Raw genomic sequence first — 26,431 nt, 5'->3', positions numbered from 1 at the left:
GTTTTCTTAAACATGATAATTTTGCATAAAAGACAAAAAGGGCCTTCAAGGGAGCATGTAAATCAAATGCAGCCTGTTTGAAAAATCCAGCTGGCCTTTATCACTCTTGTTCTTCTGTGCCACAGGTCGTGTCCTGAGAGCAACGGCCAAATTAAGTGAGCTGCATCCCAGTAAAGGTAACCAGTGCCTGATTTAATCCATCCCAGACATTGTCACGACCCTTCATTTCATACCAAGTTCCTCTAGCCCAGCATCTTGCTTGCAAGTTTGAATTCAGATCTGAAATGAGCTGATGCTTCTTTCAAGACATTTCTTCTGCTCCCTCCTCAAAGCCCTTGCCAGCCTGCCTTCAGCAGTAACATGTATGACAAGGGTTTGATTTTTTATTCTTAGGCCCTACTTCACTTATTCCACGTTGTGTGAAAGAATCTCAGGCCAGGCCCAGAGAATCAGGAAAATCCTTCTGCATCTCCAGGTTTTGTTCCCATTTTTCTTTGTGATATCTTTCAGTCAATTAGAAGAAAATTGTCAAATGAAGTAAAAATCTTGTCTCCATTATAATGACCTCAGCAAGGAACAGCAGACAAAGAAGGAAAAATCTCCAGCACTGTGGGAGCATCCTGCACAACCTGTAGTCTGCCCTTTGATAAATACAGAGAGAATGTGAAGTGCTAATGATAGATTGGACACAGAAAACAGGAGACAGCAGGGGATTTTTTTACCTGCGTTATTCCAGCAGAGCTTTTGAAAATAATTATGTCTTTTATACTACTTCAATAGGTCCTCACGCCTACTGTATTACAATTGCACAATTCCAACTATGAAATCACTAATTAAAATGTATTCACAGCAAGGTTATTTATTGAAGTGAAATAGTTGGGGTGGACACAGAACATTCTTGAGACTAAATTAGCCTTTCACCTATCAATAAAGCACAATGAAGGGGGGGGAGGGAAGAAAATAAAAACTAAGGATCTCTGTTCCAAATTATTCTGCTTTACTTGCATGTTTGAAGAGTGACAGGTGGGAGAAGTGTGGTTGATTGCCATACAGCAAAATAATTTAATGATATTTCACTTTTCTGGTAGCTAACAGGAGTCCTGTTTGTAGTGTAATTCTCAAAATGGAGCAAAGGTAGATGGAAAAATGGTGGAAACAGGGTTTAAAAACTGTCAAGCAGAGAAGCTGCTGCTGTCCCAGCCATGAGACAGAGCAGCTTCCAGTGCAGGACAGATGAGTTAGGTACCTTCCCTGTCTGAGCAAAAGGTGCTCACAATTGGAACACAGAGTTAGGGGAAAGTGCAGGGAGTGCACTGCAGGTGAGATGAGCCTGTCCTTGGAGCTGTGGGATGGGATTTCCTGTGCCAGCCCTGGTGCATATGACCCTTGGATTTTGATTGTAGAAACCTGACATGGAAATTGATGGAGAGAGCTCTTTGTCCCTCATCCTCCATCACCAAGTTCTTTTGTATTGGAACCGTGTTAGTTCATCTTGTGGGATTATGAGCATTAGTCAAACCAGAGCCTTTAAAGCAACAATTGCAGAGCAGTTACAGCAATTAAATTTGGAGTCGTGAATGCAAGCATCATGGCTCTCATTTTCTAAGGACTTGCATACAATCAAGAAGCAACCTATATTGAGAGCACCAAATGTTCCATCAAAATGTTCTGCATGTCAAATGATGGTTGCTCATGAATAATGAAGCCAAGAAATTAAAAGTTTTATCCAGTCAATAAGGCAGAATATTAAATCTAACTTGAAACTGAGTTGCTTAGTATCTCTGCAAAGAGCCTGGAAATACTAGAGGTGCTGTGTTTTCTCAGAGTGTGACCTAGCACAGCTTACACATGGAGTAAAGCAGGGTTTGGTTTTTAGCTAGTTTCTATGTTCTACAGGCTCTCCAAAGCCAGGCTCGGTATACAATATAACAGGGGGAAAATATCCTTGTAAAGACCGGAAAAGCTTTGTGTTTGGCATTCACCATGACAAACCTGATGTTTTAAAACAGGTGTGGTTTTGGCTCCTCAACTTGGAGCATTTTCCAAGTAGCTGGTTTTCAAGGAATGAACACTCAGCACTTGGGAAAGGCTTCCACAGCATCCATACTTGTGGGACTCAACGCCATCCCTTGCTGCAGGCAGTGTCAGCTCCTGTGAAATGAGCTAGAACACGTCACAGCAGTGGGGACATGCCCAGTGTCAGTAAGGAGGGCTGTACTTTCATTGGCAGGGTCTCTCTGGTTTGGCTTGGCATTCATTAGGAAGCTTGTTCCTGGGTCAGTTAGCTGCAATAGGATGCAGGTCTGTTGATCTGCTCAGCCTGTAGGAGGTGTCGTTGCCCTAAAGGCAATTTACTCATCCATTTTTCCCAGAGAAGCAGGGACTAAAGTAAAATTCCTATGGTGTAGGAGGAGCTCCAGCTTTAATTCCAGCTGAGGACACAGCTTCAACTCAGCCAATGCTGTTATTTTGGCTGGACCAGTATTTTAAACAATTTGAGGCACAGAGAGCTAGGTGGGAGGGGCTCCTGACAGCTCACAGCTCCAGAAATTAGGCAAATGCTAATCCAAACCTTCAGTGTTTTCTTGGACACATTTTAAACCTGTTACAGCATCCTGTTCTTCTGCTCATGTGTTTTCTGGTGGCAGTGCTTCTCATAATTAGCCTCTTCTGAACAGGTCCCAAAAAGTGCATAAAAATTACCTTGGTCATATTCATTATCTGTAACAGGTCATCTACTCATTTTTAACCTTCCGTTTCCTCTTGTTCTAGCTCATAAATTTTTGATGGTCACTATGAAATGGTTTTGGAGACTGCAAAGGCATTTCAGGTACCAATAATGTTTATAAAGCGCCCCTTACTGGCTGTGGTGAGCAAGAACAAAGAGTCTCTCTTCCTACACTGTTTATTATCCTTTGCTTGTAGGTGTTTTGCCAGGCACTCATAACAAAATGCCACTTCCCACCTCCACATCTCATGTGAAACAAAGACTGAGATGAAATCCCTTGGATTACACGGGTGGCTAAGATATAGCACGTCCTGCTTTTGGACAGGCTTGTTCAAAAAAGGATTGACATCAAACAGGATCAGATGGGGTTGTGCTTTCTTCCCACCACATTTTTCTATTTCCATTATCCAAATGCTGATAACCACATGATCCAGCAGTCTCATCCCACGGTAGCAAATCAACATACCTGAATACAAACACCTGTGTGCATGAACAAAACTTCAGAGCGAGTGTTCAAAGATAATTGAAAGAATACTTGTTTTCCTCAGAATTTCTGAGCAGTGGCTGTGTTGTTTACAACGACTGAGATATTTTGGCTACCTGCAATAACTTTTTTTACACCAGAAGTTTTGGTCCTTGACCTTAACAAAAGGAAAATTGTAGTCAGTGTCCCACATCTGTTCAGCCTTCTCAAGGCAATTGTGCTTCTGCCCAGCCACAGTGTGCTGTTATCAAACATCACCCGAAATGACAGCTGCAAAGCTGCTCCTGGAGAATTTGTATCCACACTTAGGGCTGCACACATCCATTTAGCAGGTAAATGGGTATTTCCATGGATGCTTTAATACCCTATTATTCTGCAAATCCAGACACCACAGCACTTTTATGGGGGAGGCTCGGAGTGGCTCCTTAATTATTTTGCTGGATGCTTACATAAAGTCCTGTAAACTTCCAGAAATATATGTAATGTTCAATCATGTCGCAGTAATCCTGGTGTTCTGCTGACAGAAAAGGCTATTGGTATCCATCTGGGAATGTAATTTTCAGCTTATTTACTGGCACAGAGCAAACTCTCTTCTTTTCTCTCCTTTTCATTTTCTCTCTCCTGTCTTTGTTTCTTCTTTATGGGTATTAATTTGCTCTTTGGTGCTTGAACCCTTGTTCTGTGTCCACCCTTCTGCTGCTCTTGCTTTGAATATGTTCTTAATTAGCATTCTTAAATGTGCATTTATAGGTATGCCACGGTAGGTGGGGAGGACTGAGGGAAAAACAGCACTGAAATGGCATAGTTCTTTTCAAAGGAAAGAAAAAGTGAAACTTCAAATCTTCTCACTTTCCATTAGGTTTTACCATTGATTTCTGCATTAGCTCATTCACAGTGATCCTGAGTTTAAAGTTAAATTATGTTGTCCATTATAAGTAGGGAGCTTTAGACCTCAGTTCAGCAAAACAAGTCTACTTAAATGTTTACAGCTAAGCATGTGCTAAATTTTGCATTCAGCTAGGACTTTAATAGGCTTAGAGAATTTCCACCTTCATTTCCAGCCTGTCATGGCTTTCCCTGGCCTGAATCAGAGTGTCTTGTCTTACAAAAACTTGAAGGAATCAGCAAACAGAACTATATGCAGCCATATTTCCCTTTGGAGCTGGTTTTGGAGTCTGTACATAATTGTGGTTAACAATTGTGGCTGTATCAGATGAGTGAGAGAACGTGGTTCCAGTAGAAGAGTAAATGGCAGCTGCCATGAAATAGATCAAAAGCAGTGACAGCCTCTGGTGAAATGCAAGGACAGACCCCAGAAGGCTGTAGGGGGTGTGTGGTACATATTTGCTCCCTAAAGTCCACACAGCAGGGTCTGAACATAACTGGGTACCTGTAGGAAAAGAAGAAATCTGATCCCACAGTGTTCTTCAAAAAAGGACGCAAAGCCAAAGCAAGAACTATGGCTAAAATCTGGAGCTCACAAAACTGAAACGCAAATACACTTTTAAGACTCCAAGTTAGATATATATCTCTTTATTTTCTCACTTGGAGAATGATCAACTCCCTCACTGGTTCATGTCTCTGATTATTTTTGCCAAGGGGCACTTGACTGAAGCTATTGATCTCAGTGCCAAATGAACACATTTTGCAGGGGTTAATGCAATTTTGTTATAAAGGTTCCTGTTGCCTGTAGATCCATAAACAAGGCTGTACTCCAAAGGAAGGCACAGAGTATTTGTCAGTGATGAGATGAGGTTGTTTCAGTACAAACTGGGACTGTTTGCCAGAAGAAAGTGCCCTGCCCATATGAAAATGCCCCTTGAAATAAGAGCTGTGATGTTTGTGTTCTAGTTGTAATAATGGAAGATGAGAAAAATGCAACCTGTGAGACCTTCTGAGTAAAATTAGAATCAAGAATCACTCTGAACCATGTGAATAACTTGGAGAGAAAAAAAATCTGCGTTTCTGTGGGTATTCAGTTCAGTCTTACCTAGAAGCTCATAAACCCAGTGTATTTTTCCTTAAATAAGGCTGTAAGGCAGAGCAGAGACTGCATGGACATCAGGGAATTGAGCTGTCAGCTGAAATTGTTGTCCTAAGCTCTCCAGTCAATACAACAGGAAAATCCCAGAAAACCCTGCTGAAATTCACATATCCATTTCTAAATTTCACAGGACATGGAAAAGAGTGCAAAGGGCTTAGTGGCAGTGCCACTAAGGCATTCTAAACTTGTAAAATGAGGGAAAATAAATGCAGCTTAAAGGAATACCAAAAAAGCACAGCAGCATGCACCAAATTCTGATTGGGATTATGGGAATTTGCTCTGACACTACAAAAAAAGCAGACAGATAGAAGTGAAAGTGTCTGTGGTTTACTGGCTGTCCTGCCTAAATATAAACTTCAGTTAATTTTTAATTTGATATTTGGAACAGAAATATTCAGAGCATTTCACTAAGTAAACCCTACAGGAATCCAGGTGGTAGCTGAATTTCAATATGGATGTGATGAAAGATTGATAAATTTAGATGTCCAGAGTAGGCTGCAATGTGATGTCTCCTATACAGAAACATATTTAATGTGGGTGTTGACAGAAACACTAATACAATTGATGCTGCTAACTTACCTTCCAGCAAAAGCAGAAAAATCACAAGAAACAAGCCTGCTGCTTTGATTCAGTTGAAGGAATGAATCTTATTATTACCCAGATACCAAGCTAAGAGGAAAAAATAACAGATGTGTCTTATTTTATCTGTCTGGTCTAAAGCTGTTATTTAAACAACATAACCTTCCACATGGATGTTTGAGAAAGAAATCCTTGGCTATTTAGGCTCTGGCATAGCAACAAGGCACAGTGTAGACAGTCTCTTGTCTAGCTGCAAGTGTTGAGTTTCATTCACTTTAGAATCCCAGGTGAGCCTTGCCTTAAAAATCATAAACAAGGCATAAAAACAGAGTTAGGCTGAGCTGGAAAGTGTTATCACCTAGCACTTTTCATCACAGTTATTGTACAGCAAGTTCTCAGCTAACAGGTTCCATAGTTTAGAGATCTGCAGCATTTAAGGTTTTTGACACTGCCAGAAAGAAGTCTCTGGCTGGCCAATAAGGACTATTAAAACCTTGTCCTTTGAAATCTGGAACTTTCTAGAGCAGCACTGTCTTTGTTCATCAGGAGATTGGGCAATACAATAAAATTCTCTGGTGATTTTCTTTCCAGTCAAAGAAACGATTCACAACCAATAAAATTAGATCAGGGCCTGGACTCCAAAAGCTGAATGCAGCCAGGAGTGAGAAATAATAAATCCAATTCTATAGTTCATGGATCCTTTGTGAGAGCAAATTTAAAGACAAAAGAGCGCAAAGGAAGATCTATTGCAAACCTGTGGACTTTAACTTTTCAGAAGGATTTAGAGCTCATCTTTCCAGTCATGTACATGCTGACAGTGCTGTGTGGATGTAATGGAAGGTAGATCTGATTTCAGGTGACAAAAATTGCAGTGTTTAGAGAAGGTCAGATATTCTTTTCTCCTCCCTCATAATCTTATTTTTCAGCTCTTGACCAGGAAAACAAAACACATCTTGTTGCAAATACCCAAATGCCTGTAAGTCCTGAGGAGTACTAAAACAACTCCACCTCCCCTGAAATCTTTAACTCATTACGAACAGCGTGCATCAACTTCCCAGGAAGTCTGATCTTTCCTAACATTTTACGGGCACATTCAAGGTTTAACTGCAGGAACACAAACAGAGAAATTAAGAGTGTGGGCTTACCTTGCATTAGGCACTGCCTGAGTGAGAATTCTTGCTCAGGGGTAACTATGAGGTTGTACAGATAATTTTGGAGAACCTTATTGCCTGTGATATTAAAATTCTGGTATGAAAGCAAAATCATAAAATATTTATAAAACTTCTGTTAAAAGCATAACTTAAACCAAGATATTTCCAAAAGCTTTAATTAATTAATAATGGGAATTCATGAGAAAAAGGTCAAGCAATAGTTTCTGTTTACCCATGTAAGTCCCTTGGGAAGGTCACAGAATCACAGAATGGTTTGGGTTGGAAGGGACCATTAAAGAGCACCTAGAGCAGCTCCCTGCACTGAGCAGGGACATCTTCAGCTGGATCAGGGTGCTCAGAACCCTGCCTGGCCTGGAATGTTTCCAGGGTGGCACATCAGCCACCTGCCAGGCAGCCTCTCAGGAGAGCACAGCTACTTGTTTTAACCATCAGTAGGTCCCAAACTGACCTAAGTACAACTTGTAGCTATTTTATTGGGAACCTTTGCCTGAGCTTTGGCTGACATATGGCTCATTTACACAATCCTACTGGGAAAAAATAACATTTGGCTTATTGATTTTCTGCAGACATTTCTTTTCAGGAACCCCTCACGTGTACTCTATGTCCCTAAATGATTCCCTAAATGAAGTGAGGAGTGTATGGACATGGGACAAGTTTGAACAAAGCACAATATTTGTGTCTTTGCAAAGTAGGGGGTTTATTTGCTGTATCAATCTGTGAGGTCATGCAGTGCTCAAAATAAACTCTCCTTACAGCATTAAGCATAATTGTTATGTGGCTGATAAAATATCCTAATCAACATCTTATCTTGGGTTTATAGAGGTGTTGTTACAAACAGGCTGCTTTAACCTTCATTGATTTCAAGGACTCTGTCATTATCCATTTTCCAGGGTGAGTCTCTAATTACTGTGCATTCTGGTGCTTAATTTCATGTGATAGGCCTGAAACTCATGGGTAAATGGTCTCACATCATTCTGAGGGCAAAATCCTTTCTAGAGAAAACACCTTTGAATGGAATATCTACAGGTAATAGCTAAAACCACACATTTCACATGGCAAAAATATCATTTAACCAAGGCTTGCCTGCTATTAGGCCACCAAGAAGTTTCTTCTGTCTGACTTTCCTGGCACTGTGCTAAGACAGCTCCGCCAAAGGAGGTGATTGTTTTCACCCTTTTAGCCAAACCTCTAAACACAAGGCACACTGCACTAACAGGAGTTCATTATTCACTGAGGAGTTTTCTTTGTGCCCTTGGCTGTTTGCTTTGAAGAAAGCATGTGGGCTGTAATTTCAAAATGCCATTTTTCTCTGTAAGAGCACTGCACCTGCTAATGAAAGCTTCTCACCCGGTCACAGAATGAATACTTGGTGTTTTGCAACTCACATCAAACTTATTTCATACCTCGTATTTTTTTGCAATATTTTGCTATGGTGTTTTAAGTATACAAGCTGAGTGGCTTTCCCACTCTGGAAAGATTAGGCAGGGGCAGACATCCCCACCTACAACTGGGCTCTCAGTGGGGAGATGGGCAGGAAATAACCCTTCCTCTTAGTGAAAACTAATTTTTTTCATAATCAAGAAGATCTTCCAAACATTTATTTATTCCAAGTTCCTCTCTGGAGCACGTGCACAGCCAGAAAAGCACTCTGTCCAGGTGGGGTTTACGAATTTATTACTGAGGTAATTCCCCTCCACCAGTGCCATTGCACAGCCAGGTGTCAGGCAGTGCTTGTTACTCCCAAGCACAGATTTCCACCAGTGAGAAGTAAAGCCAGGTGAACAAGCAGCAAGGCTTTTTTGTGGCACTTATACAACTCCTTTTCTTCATTACCCTCGGCCTGTGAGCAGCTGTGTTTGCAGCAGCTGGTCAGCCTCAGCCTAAAGAGCCTTGGGGGCCGTTTATGTCTCTGCTTTTCATTCTTACCATTCAGCAGGAGGACTCAGTTGCATAAGTGGAGATGCCAAATCAGAATTAAGTTTCTGTTTTGACCTTTCTCCAAATGTCAGCCCTTAAAAAGCTGCACTCACACCTGGCCCACTCCTCAGGTACCTTGTAATCAGGAGGGTGTCACTGGTCTCTGTCCCAGCCCAGCACACCCCGTGTGACATTGCACATGCAGAATCTGCAGTGCCATGGTGTAACAGGGGACAGAGGGAAAAAGGAGCAGGTAAGAAAATATGAAACAAACAGTTCTGACCTATGAATTATGCACTCAATTGTGCATCAAGTTAACATAAAAATCTTACAGGACAATGCTGTGACAGTGCATCAGGCTGAGAAATCTTGCCTAGGAGAAATATCTTCTTAAATGGACTTTGGTTCTGGAAGTCAGTCTATGTATTCATCTGATATCTTTGCTAATTCCATCTTTGTGAAGATGGTTTCATAGTATATTGCAGTATAACTGTGCAGTTTTCTTAGAACTAGAGGAAATCCAACCTCTTGTATCACATATAAAAGGATCTCTGATTCCAGAAACAGCAGTTAAGTGTTTAGGAAGTCCTGGAAGGCATACCAACATTTTAACAACATTCGATTAAAAATGTATTAGCTGGAAAAAGTCCATAGGTATGACAGGTATAGATATTACTGAACTGTCTAGATGTCAAATCCACTTTGAATTCCTTTAGTAAGGACAATAATGCACCCTTTCTGACAAGAAAAATCCTTGGATACCAGTGGTTTTTATCCTTTCCCTCTTGTTCTTGCATCATAGAGAGAACAGAAACTATTCTTAGATGCCACAAAGGGTTGTGGTTCTGTTCCTTTCCAGCTATCAATTGTTTCCAGGATTTTTATTTTTTTTTTCTATTAATGGTGTAGGGCACAGACTTTATGTTCAAGATCAGATGTTTTGCTTCAGAGAGAGAGAGGGGGCTGTGATTTCCTGACACCTAGCAGAGTTACTGCTCTAGCTTGAGGGGCTCAAAAAGAGACAGATTCACTCCTCTGTGTGTGTCTCATGACATTCCAGGTGTCTGTATGGGGTCCTGCCATTCCTTACAGAAAAAAGCCTACTGTGGAACTGCAAGTGTTGGGTCCTAAAAGCTCTAAAGGAACTTGTCTAGCGAATGACGTAATGCTGAGTGTGCTGATAGCAGTCCCCCACTGGTGTCTGACCTGTGCCCACAAAGAACAGGAGTGCTGGCAATGCACTGGTGTGTGAGCTGTTCCTTTAGGCAGCTGCAGTGTGTCCTGGCAGAGGTGCAGCTGCTGTTACAGAAATGCAGAGCCCTCGCAGCAGCAGCCAAGGGCAGGGCCCTTTGCTCCCTCAGTACGGGAGAGAGGGGAGGGCTGTGCATCAGCAGGACCTCGAGCATGACTTGGGTTTGCTGTTAATCATTCCTCTTGGCAGAGCCTCTTTCCTCCTCAGGAAAGTGCCACCTTCCCTTGGCTGAGCCTGGAGGTCGTCTCCAGAGGGCTGAGGTGGCTTCACCCAGCTCTTGGCAAAGCACATCTGCCAAAGGAAGGGGACACGTCACAGAACTCTGCCTCTGCCACTCAGCTCTGCCATAGCTCAGGAACTAAATCACTCATGCACAGAGAGTGTGCAATTATTTTCATTTTCTGCTTTAGGTTTTTGAAACCTTCCCTGTTCCCCACACTCTAAGCACAAGGGGCTAGGGTCAGTGGGGGAAAAATGACCCAATGCCTTGCCCCAGCTAGTTTTACTTCAGAATTACGATGCAAATAACTGGGACAGAGGGACCCTATGGGCAATGTATTGTTTAGTGTTTCTGGCAGAATTACTGATGGACTGCAGAGCAGTTGGGTGAGAGCTCTTTTTATGGACTCTGTGTTGTAAGAAGGAGCCATAGATTAAGCAGTACATCCATCCTTTTAAATTAGAAGATGCATTACTTCTGAAAATATGTTATTCTGCTTACACACATACAGCAAGCAAGTCCTGGCTCTGCATTTCAGGTCAGACTGAAGTGATTCCTGTGCAAGATATTTTTAAGAGACACACATCAGCATGCACAGAACAGCTATTAAAGTGCAGGGGGATGCTTGAAAGGAGAGGCAGTAACCAATGTATTGTTGGTAAACACTTTTGTCTCCTAATGTCATTTGTTCCCTACAGGTATTCCAGCCATGCCTTTCATTTCCCATTGTGATTAAAACGAGGTGAGTGTTTAGCTCCAAAAAGGCAGGGTGCTAATGCTCAGCACTGTGTATCAAAACATGCATATGCATTTCATTCCTGTAATGTGCCAGCCAGGGAGTGATCAGAGCTTCAGTCCTGAACTGCGGGCTCTGATCTTGATTAGTGGCACTTACACACCGAGGCAGAGACATTTCTTATTGTGTGATCTACATTTCAACACCATTTGGCATAAAGGTAAAATCATTTTTCCATGCATAAAAATGGTACATCAGATAAGAATTGATTGTATTTGTTGGTTTAATGAAGTAAGATAGTGGATTTCTGACTAATGCATTTGAAAGTATTTATATAATAGAGAGTTCTGCCATCATAAATCACTTTGTGGCGAATGCAACAATTTCTTATTGCAGGTCACCAGCGTTAGCAGCAAAATCAATTCAAATCAAATCACAGAGCTGCTGTGTGCATCAGGAGACTGCAGAGGAATTAATGCACTCATGCATTTGCTCACAGGGCACGCCTAAATGAAATATGAGCAGTTTACATGACAATGAAGATGCCTTGCATGACAACCAGTTCACTGCTCTCGTGCCAGGCAGTCCAGGTACCTGCTCCATAGGGACTGGGGGAGTTTACATTGCGAAAATCAGACCACATCCTTTTGGCTAGAGAACACAGGGATGGTGTTTTTCCACTCCTGTACCGACCAGGAGCCGGTTTTGGAAATGTGAGGAATTGCACTCACAGTTAAATTCCTTCTTTGGGCAAGAGAAGTTCAGCCCTGAACTTTTCAGCATTTTTTTTTCACCTTGTCTAATTAATACCCACAGAGCAAAATTGCTGCAGTGGGTGTTGTCAAAGCCATTTCTGCTTCCTCTACAGCTCAAGTTCAGAGTCTGCTATCTCATAATTCTGGTTAATGAGCAAATTCTAAAATACAAGGATATTTTCCTTCTTTAGTGGAACCAAAACCTGGCACAAGGAAAGTTGCACGGAGGCGTAGAATGATTGCTCTTAAGCTTCCTTTCCTCAGTAAAAACAGGATCAGTTCTCTGAAACTGAAAAGTCAAACGTAGTTGGGAGGCAAAACCTGAAAAAGCCTGTTTCTCCCGAGATCCTTTTTCCATTTGATAAAAATAAACGGGCATTTGCTACTCTGCCCATCCACGAGCAAGGATCATCAGGTGTGGTCAGCACACACTTACACCTTGGTGTGCTTGTGCTGCTGAAGGGCAGTCAGTGGCTTGCAGTACCTGTGTCAGCAGCCCTCCACTGCTGGTTCCTGCACCGGCAGTGCTGCGGACCTGCTGAGCTACAGCCCTGCCTGGCAGGAAGGTCTCTGAGCAGGGACCCTTCTCAAGGGCCCTGCTCAAAGGAGAAGCTGGAAACTCAGTGACAGGAGTAATTATAATGTCAAACACACGGACACCAAGTCAGTTCCTGGCCATACAACTGCAGGATGTCTTTAACGAGCCAGCGATCCAAATTTAAAAGCAAAAACTCCAGTCACAGGCACTAAATGTAAGTCTTTTCCTGGGTTGTGCAATTACGTAAATGTAATTAAAGAATGGAGCAGTTATTAGGGGAATTAAATAAGGCAGGAACTCAGTCCACTTTTTCCTTTCTCTTACGAGTTAGGCTTCAAGTCCTGCACGAGGGACATTGGGAACCAAATCTGCTCTTTATTTACACCTGTGCAGCTCCATTTGGCCTTAAGCCTGAAATGCCAGGAGCAGAACAGAACCACTTTTCCCTGAGCTGTGGCCCCTTGAGCACAGTAACACAATGCAGGGGGAAGAAGCTACACAAAATTGGATGAAGAAAGCCTTAAACCAATTCCCGAGACCCATGGACTTGCATGAATTAAACAAAATCACTTTGAGGTGTGCTAGATCCTTCCTTGCACTCCACATCACAGGGGGTACAGGCTGCCTTCTACTCATTCCATAAATAAGCTGAGTCACAGTGGATCAGGCTACTCTAAAGCATCCCCAAATTTCAGGTAGGTACCCGGTAAAAATGCAAAGCAACTGTTCGTTTCAGAAGCTAAAACTTGATTATATCATTATATAGTATGAATTATAAATGCATATACTTTATACACTTCTAAATATAGGCATTAAGTACAGAGCTATAGATTATAAATTATATAGAGGCACACAAGTAATGTTTCAACACTAGTGGGTGATTAAAGTGAAACAAATCCACGTTTAACAACTACAATGGGTGAACCTTTTCCTCCAGTTACTGTTAACCCCTAAACTCCTGCTTTGCTTGCAAATTTGGACTGCTCTGCAGGCTGGGAGAAAGCTGCGCTTAGAAAGAGGCTGCTAGAAATTGTTTAACACAGGGATAAGGCAGAGGCCTCCTGGGAGCTGACTAATGGAGTGTTTCCTTGCACGTCTCAACAGCCAGGGCAGCGCAGGCTGCGTCTGACTGTGGTAGCTCGTACCAACAACCAGCTGATTCTCAGTGCTGCAATTAACTGGGCTTGTGTGAAACATTCATGGCCTGCAGCCTCCTGCACGGTGCTTTGCTGGAAAAGCCACGCCTGATGTCTTCTGCTGTAACACGTTAAGCTCAGTGTGACTGAGCTGGGTTCTGCAGAGTGGGTAGGCAGCGTTCCCTGCGCTAAATTTACCTCTGACAGAGAGGGTACTCAGACTCAGCCAGTATAACCCATCATATGATGCATTATTCACAGTAATGGGTTTATTCTTAATCCCATCAGCTTTATCGCCAAAGAAATGGGATGGGCCTTTTGAGGGAAGCTGATCTTCAAGATGCTCACAAAAACTGTGCTGGTAATTGCCATGAAAAGCATCCATTGAGGGTTTGGTAAAGCTTTCCTTCAAAACTGGGCCTAATTTTTCTAATCTTCACATAACACATTTCTCTCAGGTTTATTTTGGCCTACGTAATCCTGTTTAGCTTTTCCACCACTCATTTCCAAGATGGAAGTTTTGGAAACTGGTAATAATTTTGCTCTTCTTCAATGTGCAATGCACTGCAAAATACAGAGTACAAAATGTACCAGGTTTAGCACTGGTGCAAAAACCCTTCTACATTCCCCAGACTTTCTCTGCTAAAGCTATGAGCCCTTTTGCTGCATGAGACTTTTTGGATTTTTGTGGGTTATCAATTCTTTTGCAATCAGCTGCCACATAGCAGACTATAATTAAAGATTGCTCACACTTCCAGGTTATATGGGTGAGGTTACAGGTACTAAGATTCAGGTTACTGTTATTACTAATTGCACCATGGTATAACAGTCTAGGAAATATGATTTAAAATATCTAGCTGGGATTTGAAAGCAGTTTGGTGATACTGCCTGCGATCTACAATTGGGATCTCCAAGACCTAGTGGCAGCCTGCCCACCAAAGCCGGTAAATCCCAGGGACAGCACTCTTGGAAAACAACCTGAACCAGCACTGGCCGGGGCTGCGCAGCTCCTCACCAGCTACAGCCTGCGCAGGAACAGCTCGGCTACAGCCCACAGCACGGGCTCAGGGACCGGCTCCCGCGCCTCCATCTCCGGCCGCCGCTGCTGCCTCCGGTCTTTAATCGGTCTCCTTCGCACAGCTCCTCTCAGCGATCCGCCTGCTTTGCACGTGAGGGGAGGAGAGGAGAGCCGGGCCGGCCGGGCCGGGAGCGGCTGAGGGGGAGCGGCTGAGGGGGAGCGGCTGAGGGGGAGCCCCGGCCCGCGCCCCTGAGGGCGGAAAATGGCGGGTGGCGCGCGCGGGCCCCGAGGGCGGGAAATGGCGGCGGGCGCGCGAGGGCGCCTGAGGGCTGGGGCGGGGGGCGAGCGGGAGGAGCGGTGTCAATTGGAATTACTGACTTGTAAGAACCTCCGAGGTACGACATGGACACAAGGCGGCTTGGGGCATGGGGCACGCAAGTATTAAAGCGCCCCAGTGAGCTCCGCCAGGTCTCGGCCGACTCCGGCCTTTCAGCCGGGCGGCGTGAGGGACGCTGAGGGCGGGCCGAGGTGCGAAGGCGGCGGGGCCGAGCGCTGAGGCGGAGCCCCTCGGTGCGGGCACCGTCGAGGGACGGGGCCCTCCCGGGCCGGGGAAGGGGAGCTGATCAGAGGAGAGACAAGCAGGGACGGGATTTTTTGCAGTGCTGGCGGTACGTGTGTTTGATTAGCCCGGTGGGCGAGGTCTGTCGGTGTTGAGGGAAGGAGGTTGCGGTGGGAGGCCGTGAGGGCTCGGGAGCCGCTCCGGTGGGCACAGCCTTGTGGTACCGCAGGGCAGGGGCCCTCAGGGCTGCCACGGTGGTGGGGACAGGACCTCAGGGCCTCTTGCGGCTCTCTGGGCTGATGTGGTTTCTATCTCCTTCCCTCGGGGCTAAAGTGAGCTTTTTGGCTTCTCACTGAAATTTTGGTTCCCTCTTTCCCACTTTAACGTGTCTTAACGGCAGAATAGCCATGTCAGAAATGCGGCTATGTGCATATGAGATGTAAAATGTATTGAGAAGATGCCATTAATTCACATATTTGAACAGCTTGGTTGGTTCTCCTTCCAGTTCCCAGCTAACACAGGCACTGGTGTGTCTTGCACCCATGGGGCAGCCTGACGTCTCCTATTCCAAAATATCTGTGCTCCCTGAAGTATATGTGGTATGTGTCAATGTATGTGTTAAGTATATTTGAAAACAGCGTCAGAAAGCATTGTTTGTGGAAGTTTGCAGTACTATGTAAGTTCTGCTATATATGTCCAAGTTGGGCATCTTCAGCTTCAATACTGAAATGCTTGGGCTGCCGTGAAGGCAAGAGATGAAATGCCTTCGAGTGCCAACCAGGTGTTTCAGGCGAACCTAAGATAAAAGCAGGCCCATGCATTCACCCAGGCTGCCATTCCAGCTGTAAGGGCACAGGGATAATTAGGAATTCCTTTTTCCTGGCTTCTTTATTACCATTGTCTGGGTTCTTATCAGGTAAACTTGCACCGTCGTATTGACATCTTCTCCTAGAGAGCCTTCAGTTCCTAAAGTAAAAACTAAAATGTTCTTGAGAGAGGCTTACAATGTAAAATAAATGATGACTTTTGAGCTCTTACCGCTCTTTTAGGTAATTCTGAAGCAGCTTTGAGCTGTTGTTTTTTCAGCTGACTTCAAGGTTACTCTGTATAAAATCCATGCTTGGTTTTTCAGCACAAACTTACCGAATTGCATGTATCTTAACTGGGTTACATTTTTGCCTTTGGTCCTTACTCTAAGGTACAGACCTATCTCTAATGGGAGCAATTACTTGTAAATTCTTCGGGAGGTTCTGTGTTTTCTGTAATCTGGCAAACGTCTGCTTAGAAATACCTCAACTTTAGTGTTGCCTGGGATAAGGATTAGGTCCGGCGCTGTAACTACAAGGCATGGGGAGAAAAGGAAACGGAAGGTGTAAGCACAGACAAAACTTTGGTGTTGGCAGCAGAAGACACGGTGTTTTCTGTGATGGCCGTGAAACTGTGTTTCTTTCTGAAACAAGCTGTTGATACAGTAGTTAAAATACAGGGTAACTACAGGGGGCTGAGTCACTGGAGTGTGTAAGGGGGGGAAAGGAATGAATGCAGAAATTTACTGCAACCTTTGAAAGCCTTTAAAGCTTTTTCTACAAGAAATTTTCTTTTATTCCAGCCAGCCTCTGTCTCGGGGCCTTGAAATGTTTGGGCCCTGGGTTTTGTGACACCATTTCACATCCCATAAAGGCTTATTACTGGCTTTGTAGATGTGTGCTGGGGACTTTGCACATCAGACTTGTAAAGCAGTTCAGAAGATGCTGGGGAGGAGCCTTTAGGAGTTTGGCTGCTCGGGCTCACAGCCTCCCAGATCTGAGGGTCCCTGTGAAAGCAGCCTGGCTTCCCCGTGGTCAGATCTGGCACAAACCCCACTCTGTGCAGAGTCTCAGATCTGTGCACAGCGGGGACAAGGCCTTGGGTCTGACACAGCAAATGAATCTTTATCTAAAGAGAGCACATTTCTCCCTTTTGGGGACAGTTTAGAGAGCCAGAGCACAAAGTATTGACTGAACCCAGCCAGTCATGGGCGGTGACAAAATGCTCCAAATCCCTGCCAGGGAAAGCTGTTAGAAGAAACTTGTGTGTGCTTCTGGCCCTTTCCTTTCTCTCTCCTGGTGAAAGGAGATGGTCCAAGCAGAGTGCAGCAGAAATACTCCTGGTGGGAACTGGCAGGTCTTTGACCATGCTCCCTGAACAGTGCCCATAACAGAAAGGTATGTCATGTAATTCTGAGTGTTTCCCATGATAAACAAGGCTGAAGCTAAAGGCTTTTCTTAATTGCCCAAATGACCATGCTTTCTGATGTGCAGGGACATCCACTTCAGAAACTCCTACACTGGTGTTCGTCAGTGCCTGGATGTAAGAAATAAATGCCCATAAAGCCACACAGAATGACTGTCATGAGAGTTCCCTCCTGTGACAAGGAGTCTCAAAGCTGCAGGAGCTGAACATTTAATGTCCATTATAGTGTGGAAGACTGGCTTTCAGTTAAACCAGGTGTAGCACTTAATGGGAAGTCTAAAGGGGGAGAGTTTTCTTCATGACTTTTCTGCAAATGTCTGTGGACTACTCTCCAGTTCTATTGGTGTTGCCCAGTTTGTTGCTCCGAGGAGCTGTGGCTGCCTCATCCCTGGATGTGTTTGAGGCCAGGCGGGATGGAGCTTGGAGCAGCCTGGGCTAGTGGAAGGTGTCCCTGCCCCTGGCAGAGGGATGGACTAGATGGTCTTTAAGGTCCCTTCCAAACCAAACCTTTCTGTGATTTCTCTTTGCATGCCACAAAGGAGAAATCCAGCACATTTTTTGGTGGAATATGAAGTGTCAGTTTGTCTTTTTCGCTTGTGGCAAGGTTTTAATGAAATTCCTCAGGTGCTTTTCATTTTCTCTGAGAAAACATAATAAAAACCTGAAACCTTTCTCATAATTAATGCATGTGTGAACTGCAGAAAAGCCTTCTTTCACAAGGCCAGTGTCTGCTTGAGACAGTGGGTGTGGAAGAATCAAAAACCCAGTGCAGTGAGGGAACTTCTACACAGGCTGAACAGCAATCCTACAGGAAAACAGTGTTGCTGGCTGTTTGCTTTCTGACTTAGCTCTCAACCTCTTCACCTTCAGGGATCTTGAAGTTCTTCCATCTTGCAAAAATGGGCAGAGAGACACTAAGGCTGTGTGGAGTCACCACGTTCCTAGTGCAGAAAGATCAGGTATGTCTGTTCCTGGACTTGGACACAGTGTGGGAGGGTGAAATGAGCAGGGGTGTGAGGGCAGGCAAAGGGAGAGAGGAGAAAGAAATGAGAGAAAAGAGAAACAGAGCTGTGAGCACCCACTGCTCTGCAGCATTACACGGGCTGCAGCCAGAGCTGTTTTTCCAGGACTCACTGAGTGACACAGGTGTTTAACTGAAGCACTGACAGATCTAGGTGGGAGCTATGAACTAATGTGTTACCTGTGCAATGTAAGTGCAGCTCTGCTTGATTCTGTTGATCATGCAGAAGTTTTTTCTATAAGACCTTCCCTCATTTCCTGGGAGATTCAAGTGCAAATAATGTTGATTAACCTCAAGTTGTTGTATGTTCAGTGCATGGGAATTTTTTAAAAAAAGCTTAGTGCTTTGGGAAATCAGTGACAGTAGACTTAAAAGTTCTAATCAAACAAAAAAATCACTTGGCTTTTCTGTACAGAGGTGGATGCTTATAGACATAAAAACGAGTTGAATGTGCAGCTGGATGACCTTTAGCATGCACCATCAAACGCCAGTGCCTTGAGCATGGGTATGCAAATCTGACGACAGCTCAATAAAAATACATGGATGAAACAAAGTCTTCCAGGGTGGGGAGAAGGCAAAGATGGTGAAAAACAGAATGTTTCTTGAAAATGACAGGCTGCTGTAGCAGGAACTTCCAGCTGCAGTCCTGGCCCAAGGCGCTTGTCGAGCATGGGCTGTTACACTCCAACCCGTTTGGCTCTTGCAGAAGTGTCACAGCAGCGAGCGCTGAGCAGCGTCAGTCAGCACTGGCCAGGGGAGCAGTGAGTGCTGCAGCTGAAACCCTGCACTCCATCCTGCTGTACAGGGATGGCACACCAAACGTTGCCCTGAAACAGCTCCTTCAGGCACAGGGCAGGGTGGGAATGGACACACTGCCTGGCAGTCCTTAAAGGCTGGGGTCATTAAAAAAAACCTTTTTTTATTATTGGGTTTTTTATTACCTATTTTGCTGTCTTTGCTGTGAGGTTTATTCTGGTTTTCCTATTGATGTCCACAGTTACACACCAGCATAGTGTTTGGAATGAGATTAAATGAGGAATATAGGATTAACTTTATCCCTTGTGCACAGCTGGTTCAGTGTATAGTGTCTGGTTGATGACATGTATTCAAATTAGTGTGCATATCATGTTTTCCTGTGTCATTTTTAGAAGGACAGAAAAGCTGTGTTCCTGCTATAGAACCTTGGTTTTCCTGCTTCTGAAACAAAGTTAAACAGGTGGGAATCCTGTGGAGCTTTTTTTCATGGTGAAGTTCTGAAAGGTAAGTCTTGCTTGTTGAAGACTATCAATTTTCTCAATAATCTGAAAAGCATTTCAATGTTTTTGTGCTTGGCTTAGCAGAAAAAAAAAAATGAACATCACATCAGCTTTGAGCACATTCTAACCTTCAGAATTTTTAACCAAGTATTCTTCAGGGCAAACACAATTCTGCACAATGGTACAAAAGCTTCCACGGGAGTCTCCTATTATTTCAGAGCTTCTATTGTGGCATTTGTAAAATGTGAAGACAGTCTGGTTTCATGGATGGAAAATAGGGGAAAATGTGAGAAAAGAGAACCTAGATAATTTAGAATAAATAATCTAAATCTGGGATAGTAGAAAGAAAATCAAATAAACAAAAAAACCCACACCAAAACCCCCCCAAATCAACTAGACAAATTTTCTAACAAAAAAACCAAACCAAACCAAAAAAAACCAAAACAAAACTAAAAAAAAAAAAACAAAACAAAACAAAACAAAAAAAAAAACAACGAAACTTCCCCCAACATCAACTTGTTCAAGTGCTTGAATAAGATTAGAGAGCAGCATAAAAGCAGGTATTTTATAGAAATGATGTATCAAAGAATGAACAAGAATGAAGAAGAAAATGCTTTAAGGAGAAACCTTTTTTTCAGAAACCTGAGCCTGTTTCTCCACCAGTGCAGAACTAGTGAGCATCTTCAGGCAGAACACTGTGGGCAAATATGCACACAGCATTCTTCAGTGCAGTGAAAATGGAGTATAGAGGGTATTCAAATGTTTAACACAATCATTTCCAGGGATTTATACAGCATTTAGTCTTTTATGAAATGACAGACTGATAAAACTACTTCTGAGAAGAGTTCTTAATGTACATTGGTATCTCTTGGGGATGCAATTGCAAGGGTGCAATCCTGCTTATTCTTGGGAAAAAATCTGTTTTACTTGGAGGGAATAGGATTACATTTCCACAGAGCAAAGAGTAGCTGGTGTGTACTAGATGAATCTGCAACACAACATAATAGTGAAAGAGAATACTTCATAGGAAATCAAAGTTATTGTTCAAGTTTTATTTGTTCTTACATCAGTTTCCAGTAGAAAAAAATTCACTTTTCTCTGCTCTGAATGCACTGTTAACTTTCTGCAAGTCTTGTGAGTAAATAAAGCTTGTTTGCCTTGGAATTTCTTTGCAAAGGAAGTTTTCATCCTGGCTTAAGGCCTGATGTTATCAGGTGAGGAGCAGCCTCCAATTTTTCACAGGTAAGAGTGTGCCTACTCAGACATGCAGAAGCCTTCAAGGTAAAACCCACAGTGCTTTGATATCTCACTGCTTTTAATGCTGAAGGAAAACTGAAGGGAGCCATAAGTAAATGTTAAAGTGTGGGACTGATTGTATGTTTTTATATGTATATATTTTTATATACATAAGTATATACATATACACATATATATTTATGTTTGTATGTTTTTATGTATGAATAAGGGGCTCTGACTGGAGGGTGCTGTACAGCAGTGCTTGGCTGCAGTGGAATTAAAGCTCACCCAGGGAGGAATGAGAAGTTCAGGGGGTTATGTGAACTGTGTACTGCTTTATTCAGCAGCACTTTGAAAAAGCTCATTTTTAACTGGAGAGAAGCTTTGCTTGTAGCAGAAATCAGAAGCATCAGGAGAGCTTTACCTGAGGTGCTGCTCAGCCACTTCCTTCCCCTCCCTTCCTCTCACCTCTCTTGGTTCTTAGGAGCAGTTGTTCTTCTCTTCTCCCCTTTGGCCTCCTATACACCTGCCCCTGTATTTTCACTGTTTTTTTCTGTTTGTTCATTTGCCTCTCTGACTGAGATGATCAAAAGCAGAACAGGAATTACTGCAACATTCAGCTTCCCCATAAAATCAGCTGCAGGGGATGGAAGGGGGCTTAGGTGGTGCTCCAGCAGGAGCTCTGCTGTGGAACTTGTAGGAGGGGCAGAGTGTGAAGATTTATGAGACAGTTCAGGTGAAGAAAAAGGGGTTCGGTGCTGTGCAGTTTAGGGCAGGATCTTCCCTGGGACACTGCTCAGTTGTGCAGGCAGCAGCTCTGATATCACAGGAGACAGGCTTGGAGTTTTGATAGGCAAAGCACTGGGAAACTCTTTTGGAGCCCTCCTGATGTTCCTGCCCAGCTCAGGCAATGTTCAGCAGCCAGAGCAGCGCTGGTGCTGATGTGCAGTGGAATTGGCTTCCAGAGCCCTGGTGACCTTGGGGATTTATGGCAAAGCTGAAGGAGCTGCTGTAATCAAAGTGACATTCAAGGTCAACCTTTTTGCCTTTGTTTCATTTAAAAAAAGAGAAAAGCTTGAGCAATTCTTCTCCTCAAGTTATACTAGTGGAAAAGCATTGCTGCTTTAAAGACAGAGCTCCTCACACTGGATATCCGTGGATATTTTGCTACAGAATCGTTTTCCTTTGTAATGAGAGAAAGTTATTTAGCCATTATCAGTTAGTAGCGCATCTTAGAAAACTTGATGCTTTTTCTGACACTTTAATCTCTTTTTATATCCCAGAAAGCGAATAGCATCATGGTTTTCCTCAAAGTATTACTGAGATTTATTTTAAACCCACACAATCAAGCCTTGTAAACAGGTGTTAAGTCCTTTGGTGATTACTCTAAAGTAATGTTAATTTTTTTTCTGTCAAATAGCTTTTCATCTTACACTAGGATTATATGACTTTCTGTACCTCATATAGGATTAAAGTTTTAGCTGTAGAAAGTATTTTAGAAATGATTTGCACTTTTTGTAGTCAGAGTCCACATGTGACTTGTTCATTAGGTAAAGACCATCTCCCTAACAACAGGCTGATGCAGGACACATCTTTAACTGCAGATTTTGAAGTGTGCCAACTGTAGCCATGGACTGCTTGAGACAGTCTCTTAAGGCATGAAAATATTTAATTGCATTGGGCTTTTGCCTTCATTTCAGTGTCTGTTCTATAAGCTTGCTGTGCATGACTTAAAATATTAAAAAATGACAGGAAAATTAACAGATCTAGCAGTTAGTCAAATGATAAAAAAACAGCAGTTCCAGTATTTTCTATGGCATCACAGCCTGGAAAGGCTGGAGCCTTTTTGCTGCCCTGTGTAACAGCCAGAGGCATCGGTGTGCTGCTGCTGCTGAGATGGAGACCCTCTGCAGGCTCTTTGCTGGCTTTATTTCATTAACTTTTATAAACCTCTTGCCTTCGATAACAGCAAATGAAACTCGGGCACAATGTCTCCCTCTAGGCCACAGACAGCTCCAGCTCGCAGTAACTCAGCGCTGGAGTTGAATAAAAGACAAATTATTCTTCACCTGTCAGCAGCTAGAACACGTCGGGCGGCAGTGCCGGGTGCTTACAGCGGGAGCAGCGGGGCTGTTCCCAGTTCCTGCCGGCTCCCGAATTCCTGCGGCTCGGCGGGGGCTCTGCGGGGCTCCGAGCCTGCTGCACGGCCCTGCTTCCCGCTCAGCCCCAGCCCTGGGCTTCCTGTGCCCGGGCACACGGCGCCAGAAACAAAACCCGTGGTGGCAGTGCTTTTCTGGGGTAGTTCAGGGAGGTACAACGTGTGATAAGCTCAGTGTTACCTTCTGCACTGTGTGTGTTTGTGTAGGGCAGAGCTGAACCCGAGCGGAGCACAGCGACCTCAAGCACACACAAACTTCTGCTTGCTTAGGAGCAGACTTTGTGATCTTGCTCAAAGCAAAACAAGACGTGACCCTTCCAGGCAGCTTGACACAGCAGCTCTCTGCTGTTCTCCAGCGTTTGTTTCTTCTCCTCCTAATGGCCTGTGTTGCACGTGGCACATTAGTACTGACTGAGAAGTGATTCTGGTGACAAGTCCTGATTATCCCTGCTCTAAGGAGTGACAGAAACAGGGTTCTCACAGTGTCCACCCCAGACAGATGTGTCTTATTTTACCCTCTAGAACTGATGCAGCTTGATTTATTTTCTAGCTAATGTTTTGGTTTGTTTTGTTGGTTTTATTCTTTGAAAACCTTGCTAGGACTCCAGCACCTCACTACTACTTTTTCAGTCTAAGAATTTGATGCTGAAGGGCAGCCTACTGAGAAGTCATCTGTAAATTCCAAAAAGGAAGCAATGTTTCCATGTATTTGTTGTCATGTTTTCTTTTTCAGACTGCAGAGCATTATTTCTCCCCACAAAAAAAAAAAAAAAAAAAAAAAATCCCCCAAAGTCTGTCATTTGAGTACAGGAGAGGTTGGTTTCCTTGAGCCTGTCTCTCTTGTTGTGGGAGGTCTCAGCTATTCAGAGCTGGAACAACCTTGTTTGAGAGGTGTTGCCACCATGTGTGTGTGGGGTTGTGCTGATTTGGGCTGGACAGAGGGAATTTTCCTTGTGGCAGCCTGTATGGTGCCATGATTTGCTGTGTTTAAGCCTAGGTGCCTGCCATGGTTAAATTCCAATAGGGGCCATGCCCAGATCAGGAAAACTGCCTGGATCCTGGGAGCTAGGAGTTACCTGATTTAATGCTGTCAGTCTTTAAGTTGTACTTTGCACAATTATACAAAAATGCTTCTATGATTTATTGCACAGCTGCTTATCAGAAAAGGACAAATGTATTTCAGGCTTGCTAAGTAATGTATGCATACAGCGGGCTGCTCTGTCAATGTCACATTAATTATCCAATAATATTGGACTTAATTCTTGGTGTAAACTTAGATGTGCATTCCCTTGCATCATAATAAATCATGTACTAAGCCACACCTGTTACTGCACAAATGTTTGTAGCAAAGCTTATCCCCCCAATTAGCTGAGAAATGAACAGGAAGAAATTTCCCCTGTCTTCTGCTTATTTCCTCAGGTATTAGAAATTTATTTAATTCACTTGGTGTGGACAGACTTGGCTGTTTAATAAGCACCAACATAGGATGGTTTTGTTGCAAAAGTAGCAGTCTAATTAGAAGATTCCAGTTTTTTGTTTCTGACCTAGACTTCAGTAAAGAGATGAGCTGTAATCATTGCATCCAGTTTCCCTGATCTTTATCAGGATTCTCTGGAGCTAACCTTACAATAACTGTTTATGTTTTGGAAACCTCTGTTCAAATGAATCCTTCAGATTTTAATTATTGTTAAAAAAAATAACAACAAAAAACTAAACAGCAACAACAAATCACAAGAACCAAATCTTGTCTTCTGGGTATTTAGGAACTGAGAGAAAGCATCATAAATTGCTGCTGCTCTGCTGGAACAAACTGTGAAAATTATCTTAATCTAGTTTTGGTCTTTGTTTTATGCTTTGTTTTTGTCTGGGATTTATTTTCTTTTGCAATTGAAAACTAGTAAACCTAGTTACCATGTGACTCTCAAAAACCTGTTGCCTGTCAAAATATTATGGTACAAAATAAGAGGGACAAGCCATTGCATCTGATGAATAGCAACAGGGAAAGGAAAACCAGGTTAGAGAAACAGAAGAGAAAAAAGGAGGAATCCTTTGTTTCCTGGCAACTTTCTCGCAGTACACTGCAGTCCAGGGATGCTTCTCTCTAAATTCATTGGATGTGACAGTGATGTGAAATTTTACAGCTTGTATCACAAGCTGTCCTTTTTGTTCAGACAGTCTAAAGCTCTGCTCGTGACAGCATGGGAAAGAAACCCAGGAGGTGATAGGGCTTCACTTGTAATTGGTGATTTTGCATTTGTTGTTGGTGTTAGTGATGAATAGCCCAGAGCTGCTATTGTAGATGCTGGGGGTGGCTTTTCTGCTGCACTCTTTCTCCTTCAGTCAGTAGGTACAGAGGGACCATCAGGGTACAAGTTTTAGCTCTCACTGTGTCGGCCCCACACTTGTTTAAAGGCATCCAAATAATTTCCTGGTATCAGCAGGTGCATTTCAGCAGTTTGCCAAATAGACAAATAAGACAGCAAAGGCTATTGGCCAGTGCCTTCTGTCCACGTGGCTTTAGGTGCAATATCTGAGTCAGGGAAGTCACAGTTCAGATTATGTTTTGAAGAAAGACAAACAAAAGAAGCAGCCAAAACACTATACCACCACTCACAAATTAGACAATGAGGCTTTAAAAGTACACCCTATTTGATGTAGAATTCCTCTATTTTAAAAATATTTTCTAATGACCTCTTGACTTAGTCTCTGCAGGAAAACCTGCCAAGAGTACCCAGCTGACCACCCTGATGCTGCTTTCCAGAGCAGAACTTACTCCTTGAGCAGTGATGCCACCATGTCCTGTGTGCACCTAGTCTTTCTGAGGTAAGCCCACAGGAAAGAACAATGGCTGGAGGGCTGTGTTGTGTCCAGACTGGAGTCCTGCTCCCAAGGTCCTGGAAAATGGTTGATCAGGTTCAGGTAAGTTTTGCTGGCTTTCTCTGAGGTGATCTGTGGTGTGATGGTCGTTGTTGCACACTCAGCAGAGCTCTCAGGGCTGACAACATCTTGTGTGCACCTTTCCTTCAGCTGGGGAAGCCCACACAGCTGAAGAGTCTGGGTTGTTTGAGGCTGTGTGTGCATTATTGTCATGTGCTTCTCTTCTTTGTCGTGGCTCTCACACAGTGTGAGACAGGATGTGATTAATGAGCAGACAGATTTGTTTTAGGAATAACTGGGACAGTTCATGTCCCCCGGTTATGGTACAAGGAAATCATCCCAGCAGATCTGGCAGGACATGCTTCATTCATCTCTTAAGGCTCATTATCTGAACCAGCTCACAGGAACATGCCAGGGAATGCCTTAAGAACCTGACAGTTCATTAATCATGTAGTCCTGCAATAAAAATAGACATCAAGTGCAATAATTACTCCTCAAACAGTTACATTTGTT

General features: G+C 43.4%; 1 protein-coding gene across 2 annotated transcripts in view; it reads right to left on the bottom strand.

Moving 5' to 3' along the window:
- NDST4 (N-deacetylase and N-sulfotransferase 4) overlaps nucleotides 1–14,764 on the bottom strand; it is a 97,992-nt gene extending 83,228 nt beyond the window's left edge. Inside the window, exon 1 of one of the 2 annotated variants that reach the window (XM_053976278.1) lies at nucleotides 14,577–14,764. The gene's annotated coding sequence lies outside the window, so the exon portion shown is untranslated. Of the gene's footprint in view, nucleotides 1–6,980; nucleotides 7,050–14,576 lie in introns of those variants that run through there. The other variant, XM_053976279.1, reaches the window with a different exon arrangement.
- Between the last annotated feature and the right edge of the window lie 11,667 nt (nucleotides 14,765–26,431).

The sequence above is a fragment of the Vidua macroura genome, chromosome 4, assembly GCF_024509145.1.
Source record: "Vidua macroura isolate BioBank_ID:100142 chromosome 4, ASM2450914v1, whole genome shotgun sequence".
Taxonomy (NCBI): Eukaryota; Metazoa; Chordata; class Aves; order Passeriformes; family Viduidae; genus Vidua; species Vidua macroura.
The sequence above is the reverse complement of the archived record's forward strand: the minus strand, read 5'-3'. Positions and strand labels throughout refer to the sequence as shown.